The sequence below is a fragment of the Caretta caretta genome, chromosome 2 (assembly GCF_965140235.1).
Source record: "Caretta caretta isolate rCarCar2 chromosome 2, rCarCar1.hap1, whole genome shotgun sequence".
In the NCBI taxonomy this organism is placed as follows: Eukaryota; Metazoa; Chordata; order Testudines; family Cheloniidae; genus Caretta; species Caretta caretta.
Genome location: NC_134207.1, coordinates 108,663,617 through 108,681,445, shown reverse-complemented (window position 1 = coordinate 108,681,445; position 17,829 = coordinate 108,663,617). Strand labels below are relative to the sequence as shown.

Here is a 17,829-nt window from a genome sequence, read left to right as displayed (position 1 = left end):
TTTCATAATCAGCCCTTTCAATAGCTAGTAGAAGAGGTCATAGCAAACTATGGATCATGAGTCAAAAGCTTCCTCCCATTTGTACCTCTCAGAAATGCACCCAGAAAACCTTGTATCGCTCTTAGACTCAACATTGTGTTCTTAAGGTGACACACATCAAGATGAAGAATAAAAGTGAAAATCTTGCCCTGTGAGTGTGCAGGGTTCCCACAGAGACCATTGGGAACTTTAAAGGTTTAGTTAGAAAAGAACATTTTGTAACAAAATAAATCAATGAAGGCAGAGACAATATGTTGGAGAACGGATGTGAACTACAAATATACAAGTAGCAGGAATTGAGAGAATTCTCAAAAGAATTGTACCCGGTAGCAAAATGAATGTCCTGAATCTCTTGTGAATTGATGATGGGAAAAATCTAACATAAGGGAGCAAAAGCAATGACTTAGAAGTCTTCTGCAGTCTGTATCTCTTCAATACCCAGGTACAGCTACACATATATGAAAATAAATAGCAGGTGAACATCCGGCACTACCTCAAATATTATAAATGAAGTATTTCCACTTGTGATTCCTTAAAGCATTGAAGTCCATGTTTATTTAACATTGTGCCTAGTCAGCTCTTCAAAGTCTTGAGGAATAGAAAGTGAGCCTAACTGCCTTGATTTCTAAAGAAACTGTATACTAGTATGCAGGATCTTTCAAGAAGTGGCTGTTGCCACTAGAATATAAAGGGATAGCTTTGTGTTCTAGGAACAATGGTGACTATTGATGCATGAAGGTCGATAGACATAACTGACAGATAAAAGTGCACTCAGTTTAAAATAATGAGTAAAGATGCTACGGTATCACTCAAAACAGGATAATGCCTATTCTGAGGAGCCTCAGCTGTCTAAGCATCATTTTGGGAATACACAGAAACTCTAGAAATACAAGTTTCATCCTTCTTATGTGTACCATGCAAGTGTGGGATAAAACCCTAAAATGAGTCTGATTTGCTGGGCATCTCAAAGATCTGTTGTCAGTTTTAATAGGAGCTGGGATTTGCATTGTTGTTTCTGGCCTAAATTCCTTCTGCCCGTAGTCACTTTTGTGTAGTTATGTGTATGCTGGTGATTGCCACCCTCTCCAGAGGTAGCTGTATTTAAGTGCCGATGTATGTATGGTATATTCCAGTTATCTGAATTTCATTTATCCAAAAATCCTCATTATTTGAATCCACATTGTGTCCTCCATGTAGCTCTACAAATCACAAGCAATACATTCACATGAACTTCATGGTACACTACATTTACAAAAAATTCATGATACACCAGTGGAGCTGTGTACTCACTCAATGACTACAACACTATGTCAAGTTCAAAGTGCATCTTGCGTATTAGTTGAATTCATAGCAACATGATAAGTGTTCCACTCCCATCATGGAGACTGGGACATGGCTTCCCAGTGACCAGCGGGAAAGGGATCTCACTGACACCACAGTCAGCACTGAGGGGCCACATCCGGCCACAGCCCGAGACAGGCAACCTGGGACCAGGACAGTCATAGGGCAGCGAGGTCCATAGGTGAGGGGCTGACACACACACATTGCCATCATTCCCAGCTGTACTGGAAGCTTTACTGCCTCCCAGCTTGCAGCTAGAACCCAGATCAAAATAGCACTTCTGTTTATCCGAACACCTAGTTATCTGAAGGATATTTGGCCATTTGGATAAATGAGGGTGTAAAGTATAAGATTTCTGAAAAACTTTAGAATCCTCCAAGATGAAATATTTCCATAAACATGTACGTTAACATTAATTATGATATTATTACTTTATCTTTATTACAGTATTTCATATTTATTAAATCAGTTGATTGCATTTGCAGAAGGTATGGTCAACATGCCATAGATTTAGAACATCAGAGCTAATAATAAAAGCAATATATTTGATCGAAATAGATCAAAGTTAACAAGGAGTCCTGGTGGCACCTTAAAGACTAACAGATTTATTTGGGCAGAAGCTTTTGTGGGTAAAAAAACACTCATGAAAGCTTCTGCCCAAATAAATCTGTTAGTCTTGAAGGTGCCACCAGGACTCCTTGTTGTTTTTGTGGATACAGACTAACATGGCTACCCCCTGATTCTTGACACAGATCAAAGTTATAATATTTCATATTTGTTTTTGGAACGAGCACAGTTTCTAAGAGTACACATTTAACATTTATCAGGCACCCTGAAAACTTGTGGTTTGCACATTCAACTTCTAATCTGTTATGGGTATGTAACTAGAAATGACTAAATGGTAGCAGGACACTGTAGGTCAAATGCAGCTTTAGGCAGCATGTTAAGGCAGCTTTGAACACTTGTCAGCTTTACCCTAGGTATCCCTGGCAGGACAGTTAATTGTACATATCAAAGCTGGTAATTATAAAATATATAAATAAATGTTGATAAATGCAAAGTAAAAGAGATTGGCGGGAAACATTTAAATACTCATAAGCTTTACAGGTTCTAAATTAACTGTATCACATCAGGAAAGGTGACCTGAATGTCACTGTGGACAGCTCAATGAAGACTTATAAACAGTGTATCAGAAAAGTAAATAAGATGTTCAAATAAATAAGGAATGGGATGGAGAAAAAATCAGAAAATAATATATTGCCATTTTATAAATTAGCAGTATGACCTTAGTGCTGGTCACCCCAGCTCAGAAAGGATATTGCAGAATTGCAGCTGGATCAGAGAAAGGCTACAAAAATTATTAGGGGCATGGAAAAAATCTTATATTAAGAGAAATTGAATAAGAGGGCATATGATTAAAGTATATAAAATAATGAATGCTATAAAGAAGGTAGGTTGGTAATTTGTGTTCTCCCTACCCCAAAAAAACAACAACAAGGGACGCAAAAAAATTAAAAGGTGGCAAATTCAAAACTGATGAAAGGAAGTACTTTTTCACAAAACACATAATTAAACTGGAATTTATTATCTCAAGATATTGAGACCAAAAACTTAGCAAGGTTCAAAAAGGAATCTGACATTTATATGTATAACAGGATATTCAGAGTTATCATAGTTAATACTACAAATTTTTGGAAGAGATATTAAACCTCATGCTTCCAGATTTAAGCCAATCTCTAACTACTGTGGAGAAGCGGATGATTTTCTGACATCTACCTATGCAAGGTTTCTTGAACCATCCTTTGAAGCATGTGAAGTTGGCTTCTTTTGGAGGCTGAATACCGAACTATCGAGACCACAATTCTGATCTAGTATGGCAATTCCTATCTCCCTGTGACGTACTTTCTAGTACTTTCGGGCAGGTGGCGAAGGAGGGATTAAAAGTGCTTGCACACTCTCATTTTCTGAGGAAAAATATTGGTTTTAATGGAGAGATCCTTCCATGTATATATTTCTCATGTGCTGAATTACCACAAATAATGGGTATATAATTACCTAGATAGAATAAAAATAAAAACACACACTTGGTTTGTATTTCAATTAAAGCTTGCATTCTTTTGTGTAAAATACGTTGACCTCTAATCCGTATGATTCAGTACTGACAAGTACTACTGTAAAGCATCTCGTGACTGTGTGTTTTGGAGGGATTTTGCTTGGGTTTTTTTGTGACTTCTGGTATTGGTTCAGGTAACGCAGCTTACTGTCCATCCTGATACAATTCCCTATAGTTTATATGGGTCAGTTAACACTGCTGCCAGGATACTTACCTTAATATTGGTATCTCAATCTATCAGTGCCACGTAGCACATTGTTCACTTCCTGTTAAGCACTGTATTGATTATACAATTGCTTTATTGATTTATAAGACATCACACAGCTTGGCATTGTTTAGCTAGTGAATTTCTTTTGTTCATGAGATTCATGGATGTGATATTGCTTATGATCCATAAGCATTATTTGAGGCTACAGAGTTAGAGATCCCGTAGTCAGTTTGTTCCCTGTCTTTTGAATTCACTCTCAGACCTCACCAAAAATGTGCTTATTGCTGAAGCTTTAAATGCCCTACAGTAATTATTTTTTTTTATTTGGTATTTTAAATCGTGGATTTTGTGACCTTATTTGTTTTAGCATTAGGTGATGGGATTTTCATGTGGTGTTTTTTTTTGTGACACAGAACCTTACTCAAAAACCTCCAGTTGGTTGCTGTGTCAATGGAGGTGCTTGAAGATGGATTCTTACCATTACCCAAATTGTATATTCATACTGGCTGAAAGAGCTGAATGTTTGCTAATCCTGTGGCCTTATCTTGACTAGGAAATAAGATTTTTTTTTCCCAAGCCAATTAGTTTGAGAATAAGAATATGTAAATGTGTACACTCTACATAGTCAAAATACTAAGAAGTGATAGATTTTATTATTATTCTTTATTCAATGTGGACAAATGAAAGCTCGTATCCCTGAAAGAAAATAAACTGGAAAGCAGATCTTCAGTAAGAGGTAGAGAATAGGACATCACTGAATTAATTTCTGTTTGAACTAGAAAAACATCCAGTCTTGGTTAAAAAAATTGCCAGTGATGGAAAATCTGTCATAACTCTTGTTGAGTTGTTCCGATAGCTTTATTACACTCAGTGTTAAAAAAAATGGTCTTATTTCTCGTCTGAAGTTGTCTATCCTCAAATTACAGCAATTCAGTCTTACTATACTCTTGTCTGCTAGATTGAAGAGCTCGTTCTCAAGTTTTGTTCCTTAGGTAAGTATTTAGATTGTGACACTCCTTAACCTTCTTTTTGTTAAGCCAAACAGATTGAGCTCCTGAAATCTATTACAATAAAGCATGTTAGTAGGACGGAGCCTCTAGCAAATGTCACAAAGATTGATGAATGAGATAAGGATGACATGACAAGAAGTCCCATCTTAACCAAAGTGACAGTCCTATAGCAAAGGGCATTATGCACTAAACTTTTGCCCTTCTGGGGGTGGCCTAATCCCTTTTGACCCCTGAGCCCCCAATAGAAAGGTCTTCCTAACCTAGGTCTGGGGAACCAAGGAGATTTGCCTGGGGAAACCATTGGTTCAGAAAGCAGCGTTGCAACCATCTTATAAACATGCACTGGTGGAAGCGGCTGTGTCACAGACATTGTTAAAGAAAACTTATTATTCACCTAACAAGGTTGGAAGGTTTGAGGATGCGACCTCTCTTTTTTCAGTTGGCTAAGCAGCATCACAAATCTTTGAACTGAAAACAAGTAGCTAGGTGGCTTACTGAGCAAGATACTTATGCATTCCACAAACCAACCAGGATTCAGTTTAACAGAAATAAAGTAGTTGTCTCAGATGTGGATGCACAATGGCAGGCTGATTGGATTGATGTGAGTGCCTTTGCAAAATACAACAGAGGTAATAAGTACATAACTATGCCTCTAAAGTGTGAGATTGAAAGACAAGATTGGTGGGGAGGTAACTAAAGCTTTTAAAACAATATTCATTAATGGGAAAGTGCCTCAAAAGCTACAGATGAATTGGAATAAAAGAATTTTAAACAACCCTGAGGCCTATAAAGGCAGCCAACTAGTCTGCCAGCAGCACAGTGCCCAGGGGAGTTTGAGTGGTGATCTGTTGGAGGAAAAAAGAAGGCAACCACTGTTCCTTAGGGGCAGTAAGTAAGTTCTTGAGGGTGTGTATGTTTGTTTACTTGTTTGTTTGTTTGTTTGTTGTATTTTTAATTTGAAAACTCTGGTAGTGTGCTGTGAGAGAAGCAGAGCACTTGATCACTACTAAACCTTGATTAAGGGGGTGGAGCTTCCCTTATCAGCAAGCCTATAAAGGCAGCTAGCCAGCCAGCAGCCAACAAACAGATCTGAAAACAGGGGAGTTTGTAAGGAGAGTTTGGGGGAGGAGTTTTTTTATGGTTTTTTTTGTTTTGTTTTGTTATTCTTTCTTGAAAGGATTTAGGAGTGAAGGCTATGACAATTACACAGTCAGCAGTGGTAGTGACCTGAGGAACAGACGAGACAATGAAGATGTTGGATGTGGATGCTGTAGGATATATGTTATACTGGAGAGAAGGTAGCTGAAAGATGTTTCATTTGTATGAAGTGCCGCCTGAGAAATCTGGTGGAAGAGGAGATCCAAGGTTTGCAGATACAGCTAAAAATTATGGTTGAATTTCAAAGGGGAGGGAAGGAGAGAGGAAGCCAAAATGAAACCTCAAGACACTCAGATGCAAGCTGGACCAGAGAACTGTGTGGCTAGACTTCTGAATGCAGAAAGTGGCCAGTGGAAGCAAGTGACTACAAGAATAAGGCAGAGGAAAAGACCAACTAGCAAAGAAGAAGCATGAGAGCCAAGGAATGGGTTTGATGAGTTGGAAAATGAAGGGGGGAGGCAGGCAGTAACAGATGATGGGAGAGTGATGAAGAAAAGAGTGGCTAGTTCTACAAGAGGAGAGGAAGAGACAGTGGAGATGGCCAGAGTTTGGAGCCCCAGGAGCACAGAGGATGACTCGCAGAAGATTGCAAGTGAGAACAGAAGACAAGAAGACCTGCAGCCAGAAAGAATAGAAGGAGAAAGGCCTGATACTTGCACCAATACCAGGATGAGGCAGGTCTTTGTGGAAGGCTTTGGAATGTTCAACTCGTTGGAGTCTGTTTTTGAAGTCTGGTCACTAGATTTCAGACCTAAAGGTCGCAATATTACAACTTCAAAAACAGACTCCAACGAGAGACTGCTGAATTGGAATTAATTTGCAAACTGGATACAATTAATTTAGGCTTGAATAGAGACTGGGAGTGGATGTGTCATTACACAAAGTAAAACTATTTCCCCATGTTTATTCCCCCACCCCACCGCTCCTCGGACGTTCCTGTTAACTGCTGGAAATGGCCCACCTTGATTATCACTACAAAAGGTTTTCTCGCCCCAGCTCTCCTGCTGGTAATAGCTCATCTTAAGTGATCACTCTCCTTACAGTGTGTATGATAACACCCATTTTTTCATGCTTTGTGTGTATATAAAAAGATCTTCTACACTTTCCACAGTATGCATCCGATGAAATGAGCTGTAGCTCACGAAAGCTTATGCTCAAATAAATTGGTTAGTCTCTAAGGTGCCACAAGTACTCCTTTTCTTTTTGCGAATACAGACTAACACGGCTGTTACTCTGAAACCTGTCAGAATGGAGGAACTAGAACTACTGGTGCAGTAAGGGACCTAGATATTATAGGGATAACAGAAACATGCTGTAATAGTAGTCATGACTGGAATACAGATATTAAAAGTTATGTGGTATTCAGGAAAGACAACTAAAGGTAAAGGTGATGAAGTAGCATTGAATATTAATGACGAGGTTGACTAAAGAGATCAGAAGTGATGGAATGGATAAAACAGAATCTATTTGGGTCAGAATCACTTTGGGGAAGAAAGGTATCAGAGGCTACACTGGGATAGTGCTTGGGATCTGCTACAGATCCCCAGGATCAAATTTGGACATGGACAGAGATCTCTTTATTTTTAATTAAATAAATACTACTGAGAATCATGTGGTTATGGGAGACTTTCACTTCCGAGATATAGATTAGAGAACAAATGCAATAATAATGGTTGGGCACAGAAATTCCAGGGTATGATAGGTGACAGATTTCTTCACCAAATAGTCACCAAACCAACAAGAGGTGAAGCCATTTTAGATTTAGTATTGGAGAGTAGTGAGGACCTTATAGAAGAACTGGTTGTAGGGGACAAGCTCGGTTCGAGTGACCATGAGCTAATTCAGTTTAAACTAAATGGAAGGATAAACAAAAATAGTTCTGCAACTAGAATCCTTGATTTCAAAAGGGCAAACTTTAAAAAAATAAGCATGTTAGTTAGAGAAGTTGACAGGACTGAAGAAGTCAAGGATCTGAATGTGGGGAAGGCTTGGAAATAGTTTCTGAAGCTTTAACTAAAGTTTCTGAAGCCTGCATCCCAAGCAAAATTCATGGGGAAGTGTTGCAGATCAAACTGGATGCACAAGCATCTCAAACAAGGTATTAAGAGAAAGCAGAAAGCTTTCTTGGCGGTTGCAAAGTGTAGAGGAAAAGTGACAACTGCCAAAAGCCAAACAGAGTTGGACCTTGCAAAGGAAATTAAAATAGCCATATAAATAAAAAAGAAAACATGGAAAGAAGAACTGGGGCAACTAAGCATTGATGATATGGGGGAGATTAAAGATAATCGAAGTATTGCCCAAAACCTAAATGAATACTTTGCTCAGCTTTTGAAAAGGATAATGAAGAGCTTGGGGTCAGTGGCATGGTGGGTAATGGGAACAAGGATATGGAAGTAAAAGTTACCACATCTGAAGTGGAACCAAACTCATACAGCTTAATGGATCAAATAGGGGGCCCAGGTGATCTTCATACAATAAACTCAGGGGTCATACCTTATGATGGGAGAGTTGTAAATATAGTACCTGTATTTAAGAAAGGAAAAAACTATAGGGAAACTACAGGTCCATTAGTTTGACCTCAATTTTATGCAAGGTCTTAGAATAAATTGTGAATGCGAAAGTAAAGGATATAGAGGTAAATGATAATTGGGATGAAATACAACATGGTTTGGGGGTTGATTGTGCAGATCAGCCTGATTTTTCTTTGAGAAGATGACCAGTTTTCTAGACAAAGGAAATTCAATAGATCTAATCTACCTGGATTTCAGTAAGGCATTTGATACAGTTCCACATGGGAAAATTATTAGTTAAATTAGAGAAGATGGGGAGTAATATGAGAATCGAAAGATGGATAAGGAACTGGTTAAAGGGGAGACTACAGTTGGGGTCATGCTAAAAAATGAACTGTCAGGCTGGAGGGAGGTTATTAATGGAGTTCCTTAAAGATCAGACTTGGGACCTTATTTAACATTTTCATTAATGACCTTGGCACCAAAAGTGGGAGTGTGCGAATAAAATTTGTGAATATAACAAAGTTGGGAGATATTGCCAATATGAGGGAGGACCAGAATATCATACAAGAAGATTTGGATGACCTTGAAAACTGGAGTAATAGAAACGTAATAGTGCAAAGTCCTGCACTTCGGGACTAACATGAAGAATTTTTGGTATAATGTGGGGACATGTCAGTTTGAATTGATGGAGGAGGAGAAAGACCTGGATGTATTGGTTGGTCATAGAATGACTGAGCTGCCAGTGTGCTGTGGCTTTGAAAAAGTGTAATGCAATCTTAGGATGCATCAGGCAAGGTATTGCCAGTAGATATAAGGAAGTGTTATTACCATAATACAAGGCACTGGTGAGACCTCTTCTGGAATACTGTGTTCAATTCTGGTCTCCCATGTTTAAGAAAGATAAATTCAAACTGGAATAGGTACAGAGAAAGACTACTCGGATGGTTAGAGGAATAGAGAAACCTACCTTACAAGAGGAGACTTAAGGATCTTGGCTGATTTAGCCTAACATAACAAAGGCTGATGGGGGAGATATGATTACTGTAGATACATCAGAGGGATGAATACCAAGAAGGGAGAGGAGGAGTTTAAGTTATGGGCCAATGTTGGCCCAAGAACATGTGCACTGGCCATCAACAAGTTTAGGCTTGAAATTAGATAAAGGTTTCTAACCATCAGAGGGGTGAAGTTCTGAAACAGTCTTCCGATGGGAGAAGTGGGGGGCAAAAAACTTAACTTGTTTTAAGACTGAGCTTGATAAATTTATGGAGAGGATGGTGTGATGAGATTGCCCAAAATGGCGTATGGCTCGTCTGTAACTGCTATTAATCAGTATCTCTAACGGCTGGACATGGGACACTAGATGGGGAGGGCTCTGTGTTACTACTGAGAATTCTCTCCCAGGTGTCTGGGTGGTGGGTCTTGCCCACATGTTCAGGATCTAAGTGATCACCATATTTGGGATCAGCAAGGAGTTTTGTTCTACAGGATAGGTCTGTTTTCTTTTTAGAATAGCCTCTGTCCTTTTCATCATAGATTGCCCACCCCAGCCATCTTTTGTAAATCAGCTGCAAAATATTAGGGCATATATTAATAAACAGTTCACAGCTAAGTATTTGGTATTTATGTGATGTAAAATAAACTTCTTTCTCGTGGACTTTACATTTAAGAGGGTTACATGATATCTCCTCTGCTCTGTGCTGAAGGATAACATAGTAAAAACAGGTAAAAGCACTCCTCAACACCCTTATAAAACCTTAGTGAGTGAACCTAAAAAAAGTATTTAAAGAAAGTTGACATACCCTCTCTGCCTGCTGGATTTCCAAGCATCTCAAGGATTTCAAGAAATCTTGCATCCTACATATCCCCTAATATGTATCCACTGTAATGACATATTCATATGAAAAATAACTAAAGTTTACAGTACAAACATCTAAAAAAGCAATATTGAATTTTAGAAAAGTGTATTTATGACTTCGGGCAGAGGTCCCCAATCTGTTGGGGGGCCACGGCGGGGCACCACCCAGCTCCACCCCAGCTCTTGGTCCCTGCCCCCTACCTCGGCCCATAGCCATGACTCCAGACCTGCCCCCAGCTGCAGCCCCAGCCTTGACCCCCTTACCTCTGTTCATGTGCCCCTTCTCCCCTCCTGAGCTGGGGCCATGCTCCTGGCTGGGGTGGCATGGACAGGGGCAAGTGGGGGTATGGCTCTGAAAAGTTTTGGGACCACTGATTTAGAGAATATTCCAGCCTTTCAGCAGGAATCTCAAAATAGTCTTACATGCTGTATATCTCCCCATAATTTAGGCTCCAATTTATGGCATATAAACTCTTTCTCTTCATTGTAATGAAACATTTAAAACATGTCTCTTAGCCTCTCTTAAAGTCAAACCTTAACTCCAGAACATAAGCCATGTTAAAACACAACTCTTTTCAAAATATCATTTTACACAGACTTCTGCCTATGTCTTATAATACGTCTAAATGTTTCTAAAAGATAGCAAATTAAAAATAAAACATTCTAGGCAATGGTTAACCTTTAGTCTTTAAAGAGTCTCTACTGACCTTTTCATAAATTACACCTTGACTCACTTTGTAACCAGCCATAATATACAGTTTAAAAGAACAAAATAATATTTGCAAAAGCAGCTGACCTCCATAGCTTAAAGCATCTACACCACACCCATTTGCAGTCTTGTCATTATTGAGCAGAGCATCTGCAGTCTGTGAAATGAAAAGGAAAACATGTATGTATTAGGGCCTGTATTAGGGCTAGTACAAGGACAGTGCTTTCATGTAGAAAACGTCAGAAAAAGTTTTCTTATTTGGGCAATTCCATTGGATTTCTTCATTCTTTTTCGAGTCCTGGTCCTTACTGTATTCCACTGCAGGTTTTATGCACACGCCATGCGACCAGAGCCGGAGCTTAAGAAAGTAGTAGTATCAGTTGGTCCGTGCATGCACCCTTACTCTGCTTCTTGGTTTTGGTCCAAGATGATAGAGGGTGGGGCAGCCAAGTGAGCCCTCAGTTCTTTCTCGCCACTGCTACATGGTCCCAGTTGGAGCCTCTTCTGTTCTCTCATCTCTTGTGATGCAATTCTTCAAACTGAGAAAAAAAGACTCTTATTCTTGTACATAGTGAATATTTTTGTAGTAGTTTTAGTGTTAGTAATGATAGTTTTTAGGATTTTAAGGACTTCGGAACACCTTTTCATCAACCCCTTGCTTGGGTACTAAATTATGCCGAAGAAGCTGGAGTTCAAGATCTGCACTTCCTGTCCTTGCTTGATCTCTATCAATGACAAGTACTAATTCTGACTTTACTGTTTGGGGGAAGCCCATGTTGCATCCAGGTGCAGTGTTTGCTTCTCCTTTCCTGCCCATACCCAGGGAGGCTGTGCTCTCCCCCTCAAGAAGCACCTCCTGGAGGTTGCTGTGAGGCTGCAGTCAGATCCAGGCTGGGGAACTCCCCCATCCATCAGCCTGACCAATCTAGGAGTGCTCCTCCTACTGTGGAGCCCCAGTCTTGTTATGCTGGTACCAGCACTATGCACCCTGTGTCAGGGCCTACCCGTGAAAGAAGGAAGAATGCACGTAAGCGTGACAGTGTGTCTTCCTCCAGGCCTAAAAAGGATACTGCTCCATCCAAAAGTTCATGGAGAAGTGGTGCGTTCCAAGGTGCACAAACATTATAAGAAGCTGCACAGACTGTTGGATCCATCTGTTCTGTCCATCGAACCTTGTACTCCCTCCAGGTCGGCACCACAGAGGTCAGGGGAATCGGTTCCAATACAGTTTTCCACTCTGGCTCATGTTCTGCCTTCAGTTCCGACTGAAGAGGTATACCACTGGTGCCGGGGAGACTCTGGTCAGTCCCCGAGCCTCATACACTGTTTGTCTTGGCTGAGGAAAGATCCCCACACCTTCATGTACCGTCACCTCCTTGGAAGATGTGTTACACCCTCCTCCCCTCCTCCCGCTAGACTTGCCTCATTTAGAACATGTTCCCACCCATGCCACTGAGGCTCCTGTGATACCATCGGTTCCAAAGGCACCACCATTCAAACTGGCCTCTTTTCTCAGGCTTGGAGGACTTGGATGGGGCTCAGGGCCTGTCTCTCTCATACTGCCTGTGTGACTACCTCAAAGCCCTGCTGGCTCAATGGCAATATCTTCCCTTTACACAGCACTGGGGTCATTGGTACCCTGCTCCATAGGGCCCTCCTCAGCATCCGACAGAACCACCAAGGTGGCCGTACTGAGGATCATGGCTGCAGTATCCACCATCAGAACCTTCCTTCTTTGCTTATGAAGAATCTCCCATTTTTCCCCTTAAGCCGTCATCCAGCTAGCCCTAATACAGGCCCTAATACATACATGCTCCATAGGGCCCTCCTCAGCATCCGACAGAACCACCAAGGTGGCCGTACTGAGGATCATGGCTGCAGTATCCACCATCAAAACCTTCCTGCTTTGCTTATGAAGAATCTCCCATTTTTCCCCTTAAGCCGTCATCCAGCTAGCACTTTTAGAAGATGCACCACTTAGTCCTACTCTGACGCTACCACCAGAACCTGAGCACTTCCCTTTGTCATCCCTGGATATCACGGTGTCTTCAACTCCCTCCTCACCTCTGGATGACTACCAACAATTCCAGGGTCTGCTTCGTAGGGTGGCTGGTGCCCTCGACATCCCACAGGAAGAAGTGCAAGATAAGCAACACCAACTACTTGATATCCTGCATGCCTTGGTACCAGCCCGAGTGTCCCTACTAATTATCGAGGCCATCCTTCAACTGGCCCAAACTGTCTGGCATACTCCAGCCATCTGCACCCCCGCCCCCAAAGGGGCAAGGAAGAGGTACTACGTCCCTCCAAAGGGATCTGAGTTTCTCTTCTCTCATCCTGCACCCAAATTCCTCATCATCCAGGCAGCGACAGCATGGACCCATTGACAGCACCCACATTCCACCCCGGCAGATAAAGAGGGCAAACACCTGGACCTTCTGGGCTGCATTTTTCCTCTACCAGTCTCCAGTTTTGTATTTCAAATTACTTGGCTCTGTTCGCAAAATACAACTTCCTTATGTACAGCAAGCTAATGGATTTCACACACAAAAACTGCCCCAGCAACATCAAGCCCGATTCCAGACTATCCTAGAGGAAAGGAAGCTGGTTGTGAGGACATTGCTACAGTCCTTGTTGGACACAGCAGACACTTTTTCACAAACAATGGCTACAGGATTGTCATGCAAAGAGAGTCCTGGCTACATTTGTTAGGTTTCCCAAGGGAGGTCCAGGCCACCATAGAAGACCTTCCTTTCTATGAGTGTTTTCAATCAGAAGTCTGACTCGCTTCACTCCCTCAGGGACTCTAGAGCTACCTTCCAATCGCTGGGCATTTACACACTGGCATCCAAGTGCAAGTTCTACCGCCCACTGCTGACTCAGTGATTCAAAGTTCCCCAGTTCTTTCAACAGCAGTACTATGAGCCTCCTCGCAAATGGTAGAGGACCCAGCAATCCCATCCCTCAGGTCCTTCATCCTCTCTACCTTCTGTATCTTATGCCCTGACTTCACAGAAACGTTATTTCTGAGTACACTTGGAAAGCTGTCAACCACCGTACCTTATACCGCTCACCCAATCCACCCCCCTTTTGAGGGCGCCTAGCACTCTTCTTACCACCTGGAGTGCAATAACAATGGACAAGTGGGTCCTGGATGTCATTCTGTGTGACTATACAATGGAGTTAAAAATGCTACCTCATCCTGTACCCTCACCCTGCCTCAGGGATTGCTTTGACAACAGTATCCTTGCCCTTGAAATGGACTCCTTGCTGCAAAAGGGGAGTGATAGAACCTGTTCCCACAACCTATCAGGGTTCTACACCAGGGTTCTACTACTTCCTAGTCCCCAAGAAGGAGGACAGGTGATGACCAAACCTAGACCTCTGCCATCTGAACTACTTCATACGAAAGCCGAAGTTTCATATCGTCACCCGTGCAGCCATCATTTCCTCCTTAGAAAGATGCATGTGGTTTACGGATATGCAGGACGCTTACTTTTATGTGGATATCCATCCAGTTCTCAGATGTTCTCCGAGATTCATGGCAGGTCTTCTTGACTTCCAGTACAGGGTTTTTCCGTTCTGACACACCACTGTTCCATGAATCTTCACCAAGAAGTGGCGGCCCACCTCCGGCATCAAGGGGTCCTTATATTTCCTTATCTTGATGACTGACTGCTGGCAGTCCCATCCCAAGAAAAGAAGCTTGAGCCTCGTCCTCTGTGCTGCTCACACTCCTCTCCTTCCTAGGGGTAAATGTAAGCGTTTAAAAATCGTCTTTGGACCCCACTCAATCCCTAGAATTCATTGGGGGGGCACACATTGACACAATCTCGGCTCGTGCATACCTACCAGAGGACAGGTTGCATATCCTGCAGGAGCTAATTTCCAGGGTGATATCTGGCAAGATATCATTCTGTCCCAGCCAAAACCTGCCTTTCTCTTCATGGCCGGATGGCAGCTTGCACTTACATGCCTGCCTTCACGCATCTATGCTTTTGCTGCCTACAACTATGGCTCCAGAGGGTCTACTCACCCATGCAACACTCTATGGACTTTCTACTCTCTGTTCCCCCTCCAGTTGTGGACAGATCCAAGTCAGGTCTGTAATGGGATACCATTTCTTCCATCTTCCCCCTTCACAACAATTATCATTGGAAGAGGGATCCACATTGGCGAGCACATGACTCAAGGGACTTCAACTGCTCAAGAGTCCCAAATGAACATCACCATTCTGGAGCTTTGAGCTGTGTGGAGAGCAAGCCGCTTGTTTCTCCCATCCATCCATTCCTGTCATGTTGGACAACACCACCACCATCTACTACATCAACAAGCAAGGGGACATGAGATCTCCTGCACTCTGTGGAGAAGCAATTTACCTTTGGGGATTGGTGCATTGTTCACAAGATCCTGTTGTCTGCAGCATGCCTTCCTGGGATTCAGAACGTGATTACAGACTCTTTCCGCAAGAAGTTTGTGAATGACCATGAATGGGAACTTCATGATGCTGTGGTCACCAGCATTTTCAAGCAAGCAGGGACCTCTTCACCTGCCACACCAACAGCAAATGCTCCCAGTACTGCTCTGGGGAGGGCTCTGTACCCTTTCCCAGGGCGATGCCCTAGTCCTCCACTTGTAGGATCAGTTCAATTACGCCTTTCCCCTCTTCTGCTTCTGCCACAAGTCCTGCATAAGGTCAGGCAGGAGAGAGTGCCAGTCATTCTGATAGCCCCATTCTGATTTCTCCTTTTTCACCGCATGTCAGCACACTCCTCACTTCTACTGCCACCTCTCCCGGAACAGAGTGGCTGGATCTGGCATCCCAATTCCCAGACTCTTCACCTCCAGGCTTGGTTTTTGGATGGGCATCTTCATTAGAATGGGAATGTTTGTTAGCAGTACAGAACATCCTCGCAAGTAGGAGGAAGGAGTCCACAAGGTGATCCTATGAGGCCAAACGGAAGCGTTTCACTTCTTGGGCCCAGCAGAAGGGTCCTGCCCCTGAGGATATGGCTTTTCTTGTAGACTACCTCCTCTCCTTAAAGATGTCTGGCCTTGCTCTCAACTATATCAAGGTCCACATGGCCACTCTCAGTGCCTTCCACTCTCCAGTGGAGGGGCAGTTTGTCTTTAGTCACCCATTGACATCCAGGTTTTGGAAGGGCCTCCTTTGAACCTTCCGTCTCATTCACCCCATTGCTGCCCAATGAGAAGTCAGCCTTGTCCTCAAGACACTGATGAAGTAACCCTTTGAACCGCTGGCTTAGTTCTCTCTCTCTCTCTTGCTATCTCTTATGAAAGATTGGTTAGCAAGCTGGGGGCCATGGTGGAAGACCCCCATTTACTACATTTCATAAAGACAGAGTTTCCCTATGCTTGCATCCCAGGTTCCTCCCTAAAGTTGTGTCTTGTTTTCACCTCAACCAACCTATACACTTATCTTCTTTCTTTCCGAAGCCTCATACTTCAGTGGAGGAAAGGCGCCTTCACTCCCTTGACATCCGCAGGGCCCTGGCCTTCTACCTGCAGAGGATGAAACCCTTCAGAAAGTCCCCTAGACTGTTTGTTGCTAAAGCTGAACACATTAAGGGGCAAGCCATTTCCACTCAGAGGATTTTGAGTTGGGTGTCAACATACATTACACTATGCTACCAGTTATCAGGGCTGTTTCTGCCCCATGGGATATGGGCCCACTCCACAAGAGCGCAAGCATCAACTGCAACTGTGCTTCATAACCTGCCTCATACAGACATATGGAAGGTGGCCACATGGAGCCTGGTACATACCTTCATTTCCCATTATGCCTTGGTGCAAGACTCTTCTACAGATGTCTCATTGAGAGTGGCTTTTTTCCATTCCACAGTTCTATCTTCCTCACACCCTCCTCCTACCTAGGCACGGCTTGTTAATCACCCTCAGTGGAATACAATAAGAGCCATCACTTGAAGAGGAGGAGGTTTCTTCCCTGTAATTGGAGGTTCTTCAAGTGTCTGGTCTCTATTAGTATTCCAAACTTGCCCTCCTTCCCTCTGCTGTGAATCTCTGGTTGGTGGTGGAGGAGGAACTGTGGGCGCAATTGGTCTGTCCTGTCCTTTATTGCCTCGGGCAAAACCATGAGGCAGAGCAAGGGTGCATGAGCAGACCAACGGATACTACTACTTTCAAAAGCTCCGGCTCTGGACGTATGGCACATGTCTATAACCCTCAGTGGAATACAGATAGGAACCATACATCTCAAAGAACCTCCAGTTACAGGTAAGTAACCTCCTCTTACAGCAGCAGAAACAGCAAATACAGTAAATGGCCTCTCCAGATCTTTTGTGATCTGTATTTGTTATTTCTCCAACTGTCTGTTATTTATACCCAAAAATGTTATTTTGTTGACTGAGTCAATGTTTTAACCTTAATCTGAGTAAATAATGCTTTTTAATCACAGTATGCAAAGAAGTTTTGGTTAATATCATTCAGGATTGTGAAAGCCACAGTTTGTCAAATATCCTGTTGGCAGTCTGAGCACCTTTGCTTGACAAGTAATTTGATCAGTTTTATTTCTCTGGCTCTCAAACATTTATTTTTGTTAGGTTTTCTATAAAGGCCTTCAAAATCAAGTTTAGATGTATATCTGGCTATTTTCCCATGCACACACCCATGTGTTTATGCTTTAAAAAGTAAGAGAACCATATGAAAACCTCTTTAAGTGGAGACCAGACTGAGAGCTTGTGTATACCTAGAGCCGTTTTCTCTACACTTTTATATTAAGAGAACTATCCTGCTTCTTTGTTTGACTGTCAAAATAAAATACAGTTTCTAGACTCTTACCTTTAATCTTCATCAAATTAAACTAGAGGGTTGCATGCTTGGTTGCTTCTTTAGACCAAGC

General features: G+C 42.3%; 1 protein-coding gene across 4 annotated transcripts in view; it reads left to right on the top strand.

The window, feature by feature from the left end:
* The window catches only part of CDKAL1 (CDKAL1 threonylcarbamoyladenosine tRNA methylthiotransferase), a 685,215-nt gene that overhangs the window by 408,664 nt on the left and 258,722 nt on the right, over positions 1-17,829 (top strand). The gene's annotated exons all lie outside the window — the stretch shown is intronic.